This window comes from Chaetura pelagica, unplaced genomic scaffold, assembly GCF_000747805.2.
Source record: "Chaetura pelagica isolate M959 unplaced genomic scaffold, ChaPel_1.0 scaffold356, whole genome shotgun sequence".
In the NCBI taxonomy this organism is placed as follows: Eukaryota; Metazoa; Chordata; class Aves; order Apodiformes; family Apodidae; genus Chaetura; species Chaetura pelagica.
In genome coordinates, this window is record NW_009953964.1 from 753,680 (window position 1) to 772,241 (window position 18,562).

Consider the following 18,562-nt stretch of genomic DNA (forward strand, 5'->3'; position numbering starts at 1 on the left):
CCCACCTTTGCAGGGACTGACCGACTGTGTGTCGCACTTTTGCAGGGAGAACTGCTGCTGGTTATACTCCCTGAGTATAGTTTGGCATGTATTACCCCTTTGCTCTTCTGTCTTATAGTTTATTCAGTTCTCAGTCACTAACCTTTAAAATCTACTCGCCCTGATCTTTCTAAATAACTTCTCATGTCTATCTTATAGTAAAAATTGGAGGAAAAAAGCAAATGCTGTGCAGCCTGGCTTCTGGCAGGCAGGAAGGAGTGGGGAGGAATTGCATTTTCATCAGTCCCCAGCTGAAGGTGCCTCACTGCTCACTGTCCATTTTCCATCAGGAATACCATAGCTGCTGCAGCCATAGCCAAGAGTTAACCTGATAGGAACACAGAGGTTACAACTTAAATTCAGAAACTGCATCCTTTTAATCACAGCTCCTCCTCTGCCTATTGTAATTAGGCATGATTCTTTTTCTTGGTATTTGTGCTGTAGTGAGAAGGGTGGGCAACATGTACCTCAGCCACACCTCTGGTGGTGCAGTGAAGTGCAGCATCCTGGGGACAAGGGTGCTCTCCCTGTCTGTAGGGAAGGTTGTCCTAGAGCCCTTCCCTTGCAGAAGAGCCCTGTGCAGGGTGGCTGAGGGTGAGCAAAGTGTCATGAATAAGGAGTTAATACTGTATTTTTCTAGGATATGGTACACATAGGTTGTGCCTTCTGAATAGCTGTGCTCTCTACCAGTTTATCATGATCATCAGGAAATATGGTGTTTTTCAAGTGTCAGTAATAGTCCTGAAACTTTTGCATTTATCTCTTCTAACATTGTAAGGAGCAGCCATTATTCAAAATCACCTTGAGAAGAAAATTTTATGGGTTTTTTGCATTGTCCACTGATGCTAAAAGATGCTGGTTCAGTAGTAATCTTGCTAGCTATTGAGTTCAGTCTTGATAGAGCATAACTGCAAATGCTCTGCAGTAATGTTATGTCAACTCTTCACATTGATTTGGTCCCAACCTGCAGGATATTCCTGCATTTTTGGAGAAGAGCTGCTAAAGGAATGCTGCTTCCATGTTTTATTCCTGAGCAGTTTGGGATAGTCCCAGATGCATTAGGGAGCAATGGGAGAAACATATGCACTCTAATAACCTGCAAATTCTGCAACACACATGATAAATACTGGAAAACTCCAGAACCATTTAATGAAGTATTTAAATATATGTCATAATTGTTTGTGTGGTTAGTCTATACATGCGCTTTTCAAACATGTTTTGGTTTATGTAATCCCTTCTCCCATGTCCCTCACTAATAAATAAAACACCAGGTGGACTAACCCGCACAAAATGATCTTAAATCTGTTGAATGTGCTAAACTACCACTTGTACCTTGCTTGAGATTGATTTCACAGATTGAAAATGCACTGGTGATTTTACTTTTTACTTTAAATGAAAACATCTGCATTAAGTAGAGTGGATGTATGCTCTGTTCTCCTGTCCAATTGCATTTCAGGAAGTATTTGTTTCATGGATGCCCCCAGTTGTGGGCTTGACTAGCCACAAGGGATCTGTCAACGACAACTCATTAAAAGTTGAACCATCACTCTTGAGAAATAGATTTCCTCACTGGAAAGGTTGCTTTCCCCTCAGTGAAACGTCAGATAAATAAAAGCTGAAATCTCTTAAGTGCACTCTACCTATAAAACAGAAATGCATAAGCCAGCAATATTTAGTAGTGGAGGATGTTTATTGGATAGCATTTAATATTTTTAAAAGTTTCATTTTACTGATGCCAGTCAGAGCTGACTACATCCATAATAAGGTTATACGTAACTTTGATTTACCCATTTTCTGTATTCAGTATATACACTGCAATGTATATTGTTTCTAGTATCAATTTTTGGGCAAACCATAGATTTTTAAACATTACTTGTAGATATAAGACAAGCGTAAATACCAATTGTTTTTTCCTTTTCTGGAAATTCATTTCAAGCATCACTTAAAGGCTGCCCATTTCTTTGTTCTTATGATAAAATCCTAATGCTGATGACAAGAAAGATGGAGTGTACCACACAGGCCCAAGTCATCCTTTTCATCTACTTCAAATTCTGTTCTGATCTTCCCTATCCATTTTATTTAGCATAAATTTTTTGCCCTCTCCTTCCTAAGAGGGCATCTTCTATACCCATTAGTAATGCAGTTCTGTAAGTTGGTCATCAGTGGGGGTTTTGAAGAGTGACATGGATGTGCTGTGTCCCATCAGGAGAACAGCAATGGGAACAGTTTGTACAAGAGACTGAAAATAGTTCAGTACTTGTGTGTGAAAACCCAAGACTTGATGGCCACTTAAAAGATTTAGTGTGAATTTTCTGTTTGATTAGGTGGAAAATAGTTAAAAATCAGTGTCAGAAATCTAGACATATAAGTAGATAATTCACTTGTCTAAATGTGATATTGGTATACATTTTTAAATAAGGCCACACACTCTTGACAAAGTAAAATCTCCTGCTCAGTTTGAATGGAATCCATCTTCTGGGGTCTGAAATCTGCTGCAAAAAGGCAGGGTGACTATTGATATTTCCAGGGATTACTTATCTACTTACTTATTTTGCAGAGCTCTGCTCAGTTCTTTCTGGGCTTATTATTCTTTTATCTTAATAAAGCATAGATAAATTTTGATGCAGCATCCATGCTGCAGCACTGCCTTTGCACAGAGAGTAATGAATAGCAGACCTGGCCCTTTTCTGTTTTCATACTCTTATAAAAGTCTCTTTGACAGAAACAAACTCCAGAAAATACCATGATTTGAAAACAGGCTATGTGGTATTCTTACTGTCCTTTTGATATGAAACTTGATTAAAATGGGATGTGACATCACTTGAAAAAGTATGAAAATAAAATTTCTTTATTTTGTACTTTTTTAGCCTAACCTCTGCCTACAGTTTATCTTTGGATAATTTGTGCTGTCTTTGTGCCATGTCTTAGTTTTGAATACATTTGTTGAAAATTTCCTGTAGCATTCATCTGTGATTGTCAAAAGGAGCTTTTATTCTGAAAAAAAAAAAAAAAAAAAAAAAGAACAAAACAGGAGTTGACTGAATTTTCCAAATTAATCTCCCAAAACGCTCTGGGGGGAAAAAATGTTTTAATAATATACTCTGGTAAATTAGGACAGGGTAGTAAGTGATTATACAAAAGTCCATTTTTGACAGAGACAGCAGGAGGGAGAATTCTCCCTTGTCCAATATTTCAAAAGCACTGGTTTTGTACATGTTCACTGATACTGTGAGCTTCCTAACAGGGATTCTTTGATCTTTTCCATTAAATATTTTTTGTGGACCTACTCTGAACTTGGTAAGAGGGGAAAATACCATTATATAGAAAAAAAAAAAAAAAAAAAAAAAGTACTGGTTTTAATTATAATTCTAAATAGCTTCATAACCACTGTGAACTCTGAATTTACATCATTTTTATGATAGCCACACCATTCCAGGTTTATTGATTTTGTCATTTGCTTCATTACATTTAATGCAAACCTTTTGTATGGAATTATTCTGGTGCTGTGCTGGGCACGGAGGGGTCAGTGTATGCAGTCTGTAGCCAAAACAGCACAGCAATATCATTTAAGTACAGACTCCATGAATAAATGAGGGTTGTAAATACTGTCCATGAGCAGCACAAAGTTTGGCTTCTCCTCTTGACCTTTCCAGCTGGACAAAGTTAAAACCATAGCTTGAGTAGTCTTTTTTTCCTGGTTTTTGGTGGCTGTTTTTTTCTCTTTTCCTCCCCCCTCTCCCGTCCTCAGGGTGTTTCAGCTCTGCTCTTCAGGCAGTGCAACACATCTTTCAGCTAGAGAGAAGGCAGGAAAGCAGGAGGCAGGCGGAGCGAGGCTTTGCCATGGCAGGACCTGCCCTTTGCAAAAGGTAACTCTTGCCCCAGCAAAGGGATCTGCAGGGATGGAAGTCTTTCTGAAGAGCCCGTGGACTTTAAAGCTCTCAAGGCAGAGATACCAAGGGGCCATGGAACCTCAAGGTGTTTTACAGTTTCACTGGGATTGAGTTTTGATCTTTCATTTTGTAAATAGGCATCAATGTTCCTGGAATTGTGGTACCTTTTCATGTGAACAAAGCTTGCTGAATTCTTAATTAATAATTTTTCTGGATAACACAAATATTATTTTTAATTTAATGTTGTTTAAAAAAAAAAATTGATGAAAACACTGGTCAAAACAGGTAAATGGATTCTTGTTTTCTCCAAAAGGCTGTGAGTTAGGCTAAAAAATTAATGTCAGTAATTGACTGGGGGACTGGACTCCCTGCACTGCTCTTTCTTGCCCACAAAATACGATAGATTTCCTCCCTTCTTGACCCCACCTCAGCAAGGCTGCTGCTTGGCTATTGTCAGCCCTCAACTCAGCTGCAGCTTTCTTTGAGAATAGAACAAGGCATTTAAAACAGCTACGATGATGACAAAGCCTGTGTAGTTTCTTGCCACATTCAGAGCACAGAAGGGAATGATTAAGTTTCTCATTCAGTGATTCAGGCTGTTATGTGGCTTTGGTATCTTGCAGTTGGGTGGCTCCATGAGATAAAATGGTTGTAGGAAAACAAAGCCACCTGCAACTTGGTTCAATCCAAAATTTTTATGCCTTGAAAGGAAGACATTTTTGGAGGAAAAAATAATTAAACTGCAATGGTATAATTGTATTTTACAGTCTTTTAATAATAAATTTGTTTTATATGAACATATGTTCACAGTCTTTATACAGCAAGGGATGTTATACAGGCCTTTAAACCACCTAAATTGCTGTATCATTTGAAAATTTCCTCAAAAGAAGCTCAAATCATATAAACCCTACATGGATATTAAGACAACCCTGTGGAGGATCCTTATTTTTCTTTAATTTTAAAACGTGTTTCTGTTTGGATCTACAACGTTTTCTTTCACTGTAAAATAAGGATATTACTCTAAGTGAAGAACATAGGAAATCCTTGGCTACTCAAATGCATTATGAGATGAATATAAAAAGTGCAAATCTGAGAATGGCTCTAGGACAATAGTTTTGAGGTAGGCAAGAATAAAAACCTTTTTTTTTTGAGACCAGATGACAGGGTGAATGTGAGATGGCAGAATCAGGAAGTGCCGTCAGATGATGGTCTCATTTGTACAACTCATTTCTTCTACCCAATATAATTTTCCTCCACTTTTTTTTACCTAGGAAAAGCCTGTGGGATCTAATTTTGCTTTTGTTTACCCTTTGGTAGTCCCATAAATGTCAAAGAAACAAATGAGAGAATTCTGTCATCATGTGGAAGTAACCTCTCATCCACTCTTTTGTGGTTTTTAAAGTTCTTTTTGGAGTAATTTTCCAAATCATTGAACAGTAGTAGTAACGTTGTGATAATAGGCATACACAGCTTGTCCAAGGTGCTATGCTCACACTTAGAATTCTTTCTTTCTCATTTTACTAGGGAAAGTGAAGATTTATGAATTGTCCTTCTAAAGGAACATGAGACTTTCAATAATGATTAAGATAATTCCCCTATATAATTCTGGTTTAATATCCTGTCAATCAGAAGTTTTTTATAAGGCAGTCATGATAGTTAATGCTGGAATACAGAATTATGCTTTTTAAAAACCACCACAACTGTGGAGAACGGACCTTCCTCTATATAATATATTTTATTTAGTCTTATGTGAGGGGAGAAAAGGGGCTGCTCGCAGCCCACTAGTGACGTCAGTCTGTGACAAAAACAAAACCCAGAATTTAATTAATTTATCATTTAAACAGGCAAGCTAATGGGCTATATGAAATTGTGACATGGTGCACAAGTTTTTGTAAGGCAAATGGTTTACATCAGGATGCCCATAAGCAGTTCTTGCTGCATTTCCAGGTGCATAACATACAAGTCACCTCATCCAGTCTTCTTCTCGGGGCAGTGAAACATTATTCTTTTTCATATACATTAAAAATTTTTTGTCGTGACTTGTGGTGGGAAATGGATTTTTCTGGTGTGAAAATTGGGTTTAAAAATTAGATTGATTTTTTCTTCTTCCTTCTACTTTTTGTGACCTCTCAGTAGGTGTATATGTGAGTTTCACCCCTGGACCTGCTTTATTTTATATTTAATTTATATGCTTAAGCTCAGGTCATATGCAGCATCAGCTATTGATTAGGTCCTGCTTTTAAAACCAGTCTTAGAAGGCAGATGCAAGGAGGTCAAGTGGTTTGCCCGGAATGATTCATTGCATAAGAGGGCTTTCAGTTATCTGAACCTTTTTGGTGGGAGTTTTGCTGGTGGTAGTGAGGTTTTTGTTTGATTTTTAAGTCTCTGCTTTTCAAAGATATGGCTCTCTTGCTTCTTGCAGATCGGCTGGAAAGCATAATTTAGGGTTAATGTTCAGCCAGGGGGACAAGCAGCAAGCTCTTGCCAGAAAGTTAGGCAAGCAGCTCTCTCAGGAGAATGAGAAGGACTGGAGAAATGTACTTGTGAAGCAAATTGTGCAGGTATCTTCTTTACCTACTTACAAAGGATTTGTTGCTTTGAGTGCAATAAATAAAACTTTGGGGCAGGGCTTTTCTCTGGCCATTTTATTTAAGTGTTGTCACATTTCAGTATGAATTAACTGTTTGAGATTTTGTGTAAGAGGGCAGGAAAGGTAACTGGCATGCTCCTTTGAACCAAACTTGCTGCCTAATCTTAGAAGATTTCTTGCACAAGACTGCCTTTTTCTTATGACAGTCTTGGCAGAGGAAGCAGCTCTCTCTGCTATGAGTATATTTAGGGACTAATGTCAGTGAAAAGTAATAATGAAAAAATTTCACCTAGCAAGATAATTTCAAACTCAAATGGATTAACTGAATTTAAAAGATTCTTTGTTAATGGCTTCAATTTTGTAGGGCTAGTAAGTAAATATGAATGAACGGTTTCCACACGTGACCATTCCTATTAAAAAAAAACAAAAAAACCACAAAGTCTAAGATGACCTGAAGGTTGATGTAATTAATTTCAAAAATAAATACTTTTCCTAAAAAAAAAAGGAAAAAAAAAAAACCTTAGCAATTTACGGAGAAAGGTATCAAAGTCAATAGCTTCTAGGAAATTGTCTGTATGAACCTATATCTGCAGTATTTCCTGTTGTTGTTAGATACATGGTGTAAAATTAATACTAACCATAGTTCTAATAATAAACCATCTTCTATCTATTATTTTTTTTAAATTTAATTAGGGATGCAGTTATGTCGTTATGGTTTTTACTAGTTTGAAATGGAATAATTCTACCACATTTCTCTTCATTAGGAGTCCTTCATTTATGGATAAATACTTTTTGGATAAAGACTTTTAAGTTACCTTGCTAGAGTTTCCTGTGAGATAAAGCACCTTGGGGGTGACCTATCATACAGTTTTTGCAGGGCATGTTGTCTTGCAGATTATGGTTATTCCTTGATCTGGGATTTCTAAACGGTGAAGTTTCAGATCTAGGGTCAAGTTATTCCTTGTCCAGCACTCTGCAAGCGAGTAATGATCCAGAAGGAAAGCTGAAAGACTTCAGCACCTTTCAGGCTGCTTTTAAATTCTACCCAAGAGATAAACTTGCATTTTTTAAAGATATTTTTACTTTCCAGTACTGCAATTCAGTCAAACATCAGTGCTACTATACAAGGTTTACCTATATCTTTATAAATTTTCGTTGTGACAATAGTAAGATGATCAGTATCTATTGCAGTGTATGGTGTTCAGCACCTTTGATATAAACTCTCCCTGTTCCATGTTTTAGGTTGGTACTTTGCCTGTCCTGAGGCCAGGGAAGCACACTTTAATTTAGAAATGATGTGGGTTAGTGGAACTGGAAGCGCTGCGGTCAGTTCCTGAAATGCTGTAAAGCCTCCTTATGCTCCTGAGAGCTGTGCATCTGCAGGGTGGGTGAATACAGATATTAAAGGATGAGGTACTCAAATACTGCAGCAGTCACATAAATGCCAAAAATAGATGAATGCCATTTGCTCTTATGAATTAAAAGAAACAGACCTATGATTTTTGTAGGTGGAAAGAAACACTCCCCAGTGACTCTTCGAATGAGTTGCCGCATAAGCTCTGTGCCCTGTTCTTGCAGGATACATAGTAGTGCCACACTGATTTTGTAAAATATTGTTCAGAAACTTAAAGATCTGCTAACAAAAACTGACTGAAGTGATCCAAACATATTGGATGCTTATGGTTCATATGGGTGTTCAAACAGGAACATTTGTTCCAAAATGCTTGTAAACATAAATCTGCAGGATGGATTGCTGTCCTTACTGTGGGTGATAAACATTTCACAGATGACATGAATTTGGCTGGCTTGAAAACAATAAAACAAAATTACTTTTTTTGTCAACTGTGATCCAATTTGCTGTGTATTTCCATAGCACTTTTCAAAGTATTTAAAATTTATGCAGTTACTAGATCCCAAGGTGACCAACAACAATGTTACTTTTGGTTCCCATTTAATATGTTAGGTGTTTTATTTGCTTTTCTTCCCTACCATCTTTCTAGGTTTCCTTTTGACTTAAGGTTCTTATTTTCTGCTTGAAACTAGTTGTTCTTTCTTAACCCTTCTTGTTCTGTAGGTGCCCTGTTAAGTGTTTAGGAGTTTAATTTGTTTTGTGCCAGTATTTGGTGACAGCATGGGTGAGTTTTGCAAATGTTCCAGAAATGGTGTAGACTTGGAAAAGGAGTGGATGACAGAGGAGGACACAAGTCACAGAGGTGTAGTTTGTGTGACATTTTCTTTTAAAAATATGTCATGAGATTATTAACTTGAATCTAGGTAACTACTAGAGGAAGATGGATGGATCTTCAAATTAATGTAACTGCCCAACAAATGTTTCATGTCCATGAGTGGGCTGTGGCAATGCTGATAATGAGAAGGCACCTTTAGGCTGGTCTGACTCTTGCACAGGGTTCTGAATCCACACAGAAATTATATTCCCCTCTTCAAGAACCTCACCACATAGTGGAGAGGACATGACAACCCTCACATCTGTGAAACAAAATGTTGTGAGTTTGGAGAAGGCTATTTGATGACAGTTCAGCAGTTAAGCTAAGTATATACAATGTATGGCCCAGGGCAGGCGCCAGTGGAATATCTTCCATTCTGCTATGGCTTATAGATTAACCCCTTCCCCATATAAATGATTTCCTAATGTTTTGGGATCTCTGTGACAAAGGTGCTTTCACATCACTAGTCTCCTGGCAGGCAGTGACCCAGCACCCTCTGGTCCTGGAGCCACTCTCAGAGAGTCACTGCATTTTTGCTGAAGAAATTTGGAAATGCTGGTTGCTTATTCATGCTCTACAGTGTTTGCCAATGATACCTCACTCTGTAACAATAACAAAATGACAGATTTTAGTGCTTATTTGAACCTTTTACTAGTCTTCTCAGAGTAACAGGAGTGTTATTTGCCTACTCATAAGTACTTAGATGTGCACTTACATGCGTAAGCAAATGTACTTTTGTAACTACAGAAATAAATAAGCACACAGAGTGCCCAGAGAAGTGCAGAGTACTATTTTTATGAACTTAGTACAAATATCAATAAAAGTGCACAGCAAGAATTCATCCTTTCGACAGCATTTTGGTAATGTAAGAGGGTAATGAAGAAACCGAAAGTATGTATTACATTTAAGGGTTTACTTGAAATCACACAGGAGAACAAGCAAATTTGGGGCAATGAAGTATAGAATCAGAGCTATAACCATAAGAAGTAATTCCATGGGGAATTTGACACTTAGGAATATGTGTGTTAAAACCAAAATCTCTGATACAATTTTGCAGTGGAAATTACTAGGATAATTTCAATTTCATGTCTCAAAGGCGAGTTGCTATTACCAGATCATTATAAGAGAAAAAGGGTCAAACCAAACAAAATCCTGGAAGCACCCCCACCCCACAGCTTTCATCATCTGGAGTGCTGCTTATTCATCCTAAAATCAGAGCCCACAGCTGCATTAAAGATATCATGGCCTGCTCTTTGGAATCCCGCAGAAAAGCTTGGGAGGCTGTGCTAAGCAAGATCAGCACTGGAAACCTGTATCACAGTGATGTAAGACTAGTGCAGCATCTTGAAATACATAGTGTTCATTCATTATCCTTCAGTTACTATTTTAGCATGTCTTGGTTGTTGATTAACCCAATACCACCGTGTTAAGAAAATAAGCCCCTAAACTGAAGTGGGGCACTGAGATATTCTATTCTTCCATCTCTAGCATCAACTGGCCATTTTTATTTTTTAAAGCAGTGTGATATCCAGGATCTGATTGAAAAATTTGTTGGTGTGTTATACTGAGATACTGCAGTTCTTAACTGCAAGATGTGAATTGTTTGGGTATTCACCCACTAGGTGTTAATATTAATTCTCTAATTTTAAAAAAGAAAGCTCACCAAAACACATGAATCTCCACTACTTTGCCCAATTTTAGTAGCCATGTAACAAGTTTGACACTGCTCTGACTTTACTCACCACTTTTACTCTTTTGGTATCATTTCCTCCTAATTTTTGTCTTAAGAGCTAGAAAACATATATCAAGTCACTGTATGACTGCGGGTGATAGAATTAATCTAATGTAATATGTGATTTCAAAGGGGACAGATGTCTGGAGATCGGATGTCAAGATTCCTTTTTGCTCTGTCATCTCCCTAACTGTGTAAAGAGGTGCTTCTGGTGCCTGGCCTTGGGCACATTCACTCTCACTTAACTGCCAAGGTCTGTTGCATTTGCTGGCTGCCACAGCCTTCATCTCATCATGTAATTTTGATGTTTGTTGAAAAAGTCTGAGCCTCTTAAAGACACGAGAGCCTTCGTTTCCTCTCCAAACTTAATTCAGTGAATTATTAATAATCAAAATGTGTAAACAAGGAAGCACCAGAATTAAATAGGGGTTTTGCCATGGGACCACCTTCCTCTCCTCCCACCCCCATCCTGCTGTGCACAGCTCTGTAGCCCCTTCTCCTGGTCAGCTCTGCACAGCCCTGGGCTGTGCTGGCAGGATCTGGGCACGAGGGCTGCCCTGGGGTGTTGTCATCAGGGTTGCAGTGATGTCACCTGTATCCAGACTTCCTCTTGCCTGCACTGTGGAAAAAAAAAGAACAGCAGGGCAATAGCCCAGCCTTGTTGTATCGCTCTGTAGAGTTTCTTGCAGTCCCCTGGCCTACTGAAACCACATTTCAGAAACACTGGTAGCTCCAAACAAATCTTGTCTGTCTGTGACATATGATAGCTGATGTAAATTTTAATTTTAAGTGATGAAACGTTCTGCGTCTTTAAGTTTTGGTTCTGTAATGAATTTGTTACCACACGGCACATTCACACAGAATGATTTTCAAGAAAAAAAAAGGCCAAACCTCAGCTGCATGCAGCTCCATTGATCCACTGTAACGGGAAGCCTGTGGAGGCTTATTTGTTTTTCCTTCAAAATGATCATGACTTATGTGCTATTAGTTCCATGGAAGTAATGCCATGACAGTACACATGTCCATGTAAACACTGACCTGGCTCTATATTACACACATTGACACACATCTGGGGCAGCAGGGCCATCAGGAGCTACCCGTGATGCAAGTCCTCCAGGAAGGCTGTGGGCACAGGGAGCCTGGTCCCTGTGGGCATGCTGTCCTTGTGCCTCCCAAGAGCTCCACACAGGCCCACTGAAGAGGACAAAGAGGCTCAAGCTTTGGTGGAAGTAATGGCCACAAACCTGTAAACAGAGGTAAATCCCAGCCCTTATCGCAGGCCAGGGGTGGAAAGCAGCAGTTACTTAGTGATCCTTTTCCCCCTGCCCCAGCTACCTGAGTGCTAACCTTCTGCACCTGCTTCACTCTGTGCTCTATGTGCATTACAAATTTCTACTAATTATTTACATTAAATATCTGCATGTTTTTCTGCATAAGATCCTTAGTTTCGAGATTTTCCACAGATTCATAGCGACATCTCTAATTATATCATTTCCTGTTGCTATGCCTATTGTAATTGCCTAGTATAATTTCCTATTAATCAGGTGAATGATTAGTAACATTTTGGAATTAAAACTTTTCTTTACATGTGCTATTTGATACTTGTCAATTGAAAATAACAATAAATAAAACAACAATTTAAAGAAGTGCAAACCTTCTGAAAGTGTAAAAACCACTATAGCAAATAACTTTCATATTCTCTTAACACCAATTTTACCTTCCTCATTTCTTCCCTTTTTCCCCTTTGGGGCTGTGACAGAGGAGAACAACAGATGGTTATCAGTCAAGAGTAACTAGGGAAACAGCAAAACCTGCCCCAATTGCTATGGAGACAGCCATTTCTGTGCTTGTATGCACTATTTGTTACATCAGCAACCAGAGAGAGTTAAAAAAAGAAAAAAATTCTTCTAACCTCTCTGATATTGAAAGGAAATCTTGGGTTTATGTGTATTTATTCCTGTGCAAAGAGGCTGAAGTAGTCTACTTATTCATTTGCCATTTAAGTTTTTCATTAAGCTAATATGGTACCTATTTTTTTGATAGCATTTTAAATTGTAAATTAATGTAATTTGAAAACTGAAATGCTTAATTCTTTTGAATAATCTGCAGAGTAATTATTTATAAGCAGCTCTTCCCCTCCTTACTTAGCAATGTGGTAATATAGATTGAGTATGAAAACTGAAGACAGAGAATATGACTGTGCCCAATTTTTTTCATGCAGATGAGCTCTATCTAGATTTTTACAAAACCACGTATTTAGGAAACAAAACAAAACAGCACCAAATAAAAGAGGAATTTTGGAACACTTGTGAAAACCCCAGAGGGAGATTTCAGCTTGACCACAGCAGCTCTATCATTTGTGTTTTGCACCACCAATCTAGTCATGTTGAAAATTATTTTACAGTTGAATTTATCAATTCCTTGAATTTTCTAATACAAGCAAGCCCTTATACAATTATTTTAGTAAAGCATTGATAAAGACTAAAAACTAAACATGAAAAATGCATTAAAAACTACTTTGGAAAAAAAATATATTTATATTTCAATTTAAATTAATTTTGATATTGCTGTTTATATAGTGCTTTCTTATCAGTTTGATTTCTGGATAAGGGCTATAGTTTGGTACGTGAGAAACATCCCATAGATGTATTGGTGTCATTTCCCTTTGAAATGTTAACTTCTCAGAGTTAAATCAGAACTGGTCTGGAGGCTGGACAATAAAAGTTATAGAGTATCTCTCTAATTCTTAGAAGTTATGGAAGAGCTTCACTACTAGTGTGCTCACTTTACAGGAAAGTGATAGCATAGACCCAGCAATTTCAAAAGGTTTGGGAAAAATGTTGTCCAGACTTCCAAACTGAGGTCATTTTGAAGGTGTAAAGAAATTCATTTTTTTCTAACAACAATTCTGTGATACATTACAGTGAATTTACCTTCCTGTGCAATTGTTATTGAAAATTCCTTTAAATACTTAAGTAATAAAATACCTTTAATATGCATACTTTGGGTTAATTATGCAAGTCTTTTATTAATGAGGAAATGGCTCTTGCTTGATCTTGGATCTATACCAGTAGATACATGTAAAATACAAGAGTAATTTTGTATCTGTAAAAGTAGATATGCAACTATTCCAACACTTCTTTTTATTATAGTATTTAAAATATGAGAAACAAAGAAGTCTGAGAAGTATTTATTACAGTACCTGTTAATACAGGCTTAACTTAAATATTTAACTGGATTCTGGGCAAAAATACAGGAAGAAGCTCTAGTAATTAAACTACTATCACAGTATAATGACAAAACCAGGTTAACACTTGAGCTCTACGGTGGCAATGATCATGTTTGTAAATGGAAAAAAAATCCCTCACTGAAACAAATAAATTGCAAAGCATTGACTATAGACTTCATTGTTGTGAAATGTTGATGCTTGAAGAACCTCTTCTTCAGAAATGTGAGCATGGCTAATTGCAGACAAATTACTGAAAGCCCTTATATATGGTATCAGGTTAACTGATGTACTATGAAGAAAAAATGCTGCTACTGTAAATATGGAGTTTTAAACATGAACTTTTAATGTTAGTAAAGATTGTTTTGAAAAAATCTCACCCTGGATGAATTAAATTGTTTCATATTTTAGAACAGTTTTGGGGTATTTTTTTTAAATCTTAAATCTAGTAACAAGACAAAACTATATCAGCTTTGTTGCTAGGGATTTTTATCTTTCTAATGCATTTGAAACTAAATATTCCTTATTGTTGATAGCAAAACCTCCAAGTCTCAGTATTTAAAGGATTATTTCAAATGGCAAAAGAATATCAACATTGGAAAATTCTTTTCCTTCCAAATGGCATTTGAAGTTTAGCTGTCATGCATGATAGATAATGTATAAATCTAAATGGATAAGCCAGAGTTATATTCTGCCAGGGGAACTGTGTTTTAAACAGTTAAAGTGGTGTCTTTGCCAAACCATACACTGTTCAGTGATATAATTTATTACAATGCAGCATTCTTTCTCATTTCATAAAAAGGTGAGTTGTGTCAAGGTTTTTTCTTTCAAACATCAATTTTAAAGATAGACAATGATCAATCAGTTGCATATAATTTAGTCATGAGATTTTCCTGCTTTTTAATAAAAATTGAGACTAGCTATTGAGTCATGGTTAGAGTCAGATTATAATAAATATTATAGCTCTATCATATGAAAGATGCCTTTTTCTCCAAATAATTTTATAAACTCTTACATTGTTTATAAACATTATTCTGTTTCACACTTCCTCTAAATCCCATGTATCCATTTAATATTTCCTTTGCTTGAGTGTTTTGCTCTGTTCTAGTACTGCTTTGTATTTGTTAGCCTTGTCTGGTTGCTAATTGCCTGTTATGGAGATCTCTGATCTCTGGAGTCTCTTAGGTGAGGTCAGAGTAGGTAATTCAATCACACACACGAGCTCTTGGGCTTCCTAGGCTGGGATCTCAGCTCACTGACTCTGGAGCAAGAACCCTTTTGACAATGTCACCAAGCCCAAGTCCACTGCTTTGTGTCTAATGGATGAGAGATCCAGCATTTATCTCAAACACTTTGACTCAAATAAACATTAGTTATCTACCTAGCTTAGCAAAAAGTTGGAAGTTCAAAATTTGGCAGAGTTACTTGTCCATGCCTTGGCTTGTGGCTCTTACAATGTGCTATGCTTGTTCTAGGGCTATTTCACACAGCTCTGTTATTGTGGTTTCATTCATTCTGTAGCCTCTTGTAAGTACAGAAGATCCCTTTTGCTACATTAGATCCTTTATATTCTTCAGAAGCAGTTGAATCACTTTGCAGTTTTAAGTAAGGTCTGAGCTTAGTACTGTATTTCTTCCGAAGGCAGGAGTAAATGGAGGTATAGAAATTGCCTTTGTCCATTTTAAAATTGTGTCCTAAATTTGAGTTTGTGTTGTCTGGCCTTTTTTTTCAATATTGCATTTCACTCTTCAATGCATAGCATCCTGTTTGTAATATTGAAGAGAAATAGATCTTCTAGAAAGAGTATGAACACTGACAAATAGAGATGGCATTTAAATCAGAATAAATGCTTCTGCTGGCTGAGACCATGTGTTAAATTTACCTGTAAGCCTGGAGCAGCTAATCTGTGTCTCTGGCAGCCGTGCTCCATGTTAGCAGTGCTGTGAGTGTGTGTGGATGCTCTGTTCAGAAGGCAGGGATGAAGACATGAGAGCAGTGTTGCATGTTCCTCAAGGAGAAGTATATGTGCCAGCTTTTCTGAAGTGCTGATTATTTTTTTCCCTTTTATTTATTTATTATTTTTTCTTTCAAGTTGAAATTTTACTTGTTCTGCATATGGTTAGTTTTAGTCAGGTAAAGTGTTCTCAACAAATGTTAGGCATGCCTATTCTGCACATTGAAGAGCTGCATGCACAGCTTACCTGGTTTGGGCTTGTGATCTGGCTGCTGGCCCAGAACACAGGATTTTTATTTTGTCTTCATGCATAAAAAATTATGTGTTGAACACCTGTCTTTGCCTTTCTGTAGGGCTTTACCTGAAGTTTTCTCAAAACTTTAAACTAACACATATTCTTGGAAGGAAGACGTTGTTTAGATTTTAAACTCTCAAATCTCTAGTCTCTGCTTAACCACTCACCAGGGTGCTGTGCAGATGCAAGGAAATAGAATTTCCATCTTTACACATTGAGAAATAAATGGGGAGGTGAAGGGTCTTAAAAACAGTCATGCATAATTTTAAGACATCTAACAGTTCTATTCCTTTTGGAAGAAATTCTCATGCTTAAACACAGATGTGAATGTTTTGCCATGATAGATATCAGGATATGTGAGCTCTGTACAAAGAAGCAGTAAATGTGTGGATGTTTTCCAGAGACCGTGCAGATTTAATTTATGATGGGGTACATAGAATCAGGGTGTATCTCTGATGGATACATTCCTCATTTACTTACTGTCCTGCAAACATAAATGGACGTACAGAAATATGATTTAAAATTGTCATTACACTTTTTCAAAAGAAATCAAGGAGTAGGGGGTTTTGTTTAAAACAAAACAAACAAACAAAAAAAAAACACAACAAAAAAACCCCAGTACACCACGTATTAAGCCCTTTAGTCAGAAGGCTTTGTGACTATCACACTGGGTTTATTTGCTTATTTTAGTGTATTTGGCAGAAAAATCAATATTATCATATAACTCAAATAAAAACAGGCATTAAATAGTACTTCCTGTGGAAGAAAAGAGAGGTGATTCTCAAGTTGCACCTGCTTTCTCTTTGTCCTGCTACTATGTGCCAACTTCATGCTTAATAAAGCCAACTGAAGTGTAAAGTATTTAGTCATGCAACTAGCGTTATATTTAACTCACTTAAGTTTATGCTTCTAAAATGCACCACCCTTTCTGTCTGAGCAACAAATTTTTAACAATCCACAGAATTAAATGGGGATCTCAGAAGAAGACACTGGTCCTCCCTAGCAGTCAAAAATACAGTATTTTTAGCATCTTTGCTAGGTGGTTGGAGAAGTGGAACACAAAGAAATATATATATATATGTATGTATGTATGCGTATATATATATTATTTATATATATATATTGTGTGAATTCCTATGCTACAGAAAAATCCCATTTTGATGATTGTACATCCTGGTATCTGTCAGCATAGGAGACATTACTGCAGGTTTGCCAAGTCCAGCATGTTCTCCAAAGTTATGGGAACTATGGGAAACCTTATCTGGGCTTTATGCTTGCTAAGCTTTTTAGTAGAGTTTATAGTGTGTATGGTTTTCATACACTTTAAATCATAAAAAAACCTGATGTTCACTGAGACTAGACTACAACACAAAGGATAACCTTCCTATAGTCTTCAAATATGTTCAGTGTTAGAGCAAACTCAGTCTTTAAAGGGGTACATAAAGATTATTTTCAGTTGCTACATTTAAACCTTTATGTTGCCTTCTGCTCTTTACCCCAAAGAGGCTTTGTTTTGTTTTTTGTTTTGTTTTTATATTGTAGTGCTCTGTCTGTGCTTTTATGTCTATAATAAGAAAGTTGGGACAAATGTCTACTTAGACTAAAACTTAGATGCAGCAAATAATTGGCAAGAAGTTGATAAAACTATACAAAAATATTATGCACAGGTACAAGATATTTCCTACCTCTCCATATATACTTAATATTTTGTAATAGCAACCAGAAACTCCAATAATATTGGTGTTTTTATTCATGATACTTTACACACACAGGACAAATGGACATTGCCTCACCAAGTCTAAAGTAAATGCTGTGCAAGGGGTAGCATAATAGAGCTGGGAACTTGCATCTGTTTTTTCATTAAATGCAGATATTGTACCTACACTTGGGTAGTTGCATAATTTTATTTCTCTAAGTGGAAAATTTAAAGGATCAGGTGTCGGAAAATGTAATAATTTAATTTTAAATTTCAACTTATAACTAATTTTCTGAGTGAGGCAGATGTAGCTGTACTGCTGTATCCACATATATCGTCAAATATGTTTAAATCACGTGTATGCAGGGAGACAAATGAGAGAACTCCACCATCCAAATATTAAATTACACATTTTGAAGAAAAATAGTGTTTTAAGTGTACGTGTGTATAATCCTTTCTGTCCCTGGATTGCTCTCCCTGATGCAGTTAGACAGAATCTGTATTTAGTCAGAAATCTTTCAATAGAACGGGCTACCAGATGGGACCAGTAACAATGCAGAGAGGCATCGAACCACCACAGACATTTGGTGCTTAGAATAATAAAAAGACTATAAAATTAGATTAGTTGAGTCTAATTTGGAATTGGTATATTCCCTATGCACTCTCACAGCTCTTGGGTAGATAAAGCCTGGAGATTTAGTACTGTCAGGACAGAGGACTCCAACTTCCAGTAAAAGAAAAAAGGCATTGTGGGAGGTCACGGAGGGCAGCACAGTGACCTCCAATGATTTACAGGCCTTTAGCTTAATGAAATTGTTTCAGTGACATGACGGTAAAAGCTCATAATGGATTGGATGCCCTAATGTAATGAAATTACTCCCTTCTGCCTTGAAAAAAAAAAAAAAAAAAAAAAAA

The 18,562-nt window shown here is 36.9% G+C and overlaps 1 protein-coding gene across 1 annotated transcript in view; it reads left to right on the forward strand.

Annotated features, from left to right (window-relative positions):
* SLIT3 (slit homolog 3 (Drosophila)) overlaps positions 1–18,562 on the forward strand; it is a 485,523-nt gene that overhangs the window by 252,500 nt on the left and 214,461 nt on the right. The gene's annotated exons all lie outside the window — the stretch shown is intronic.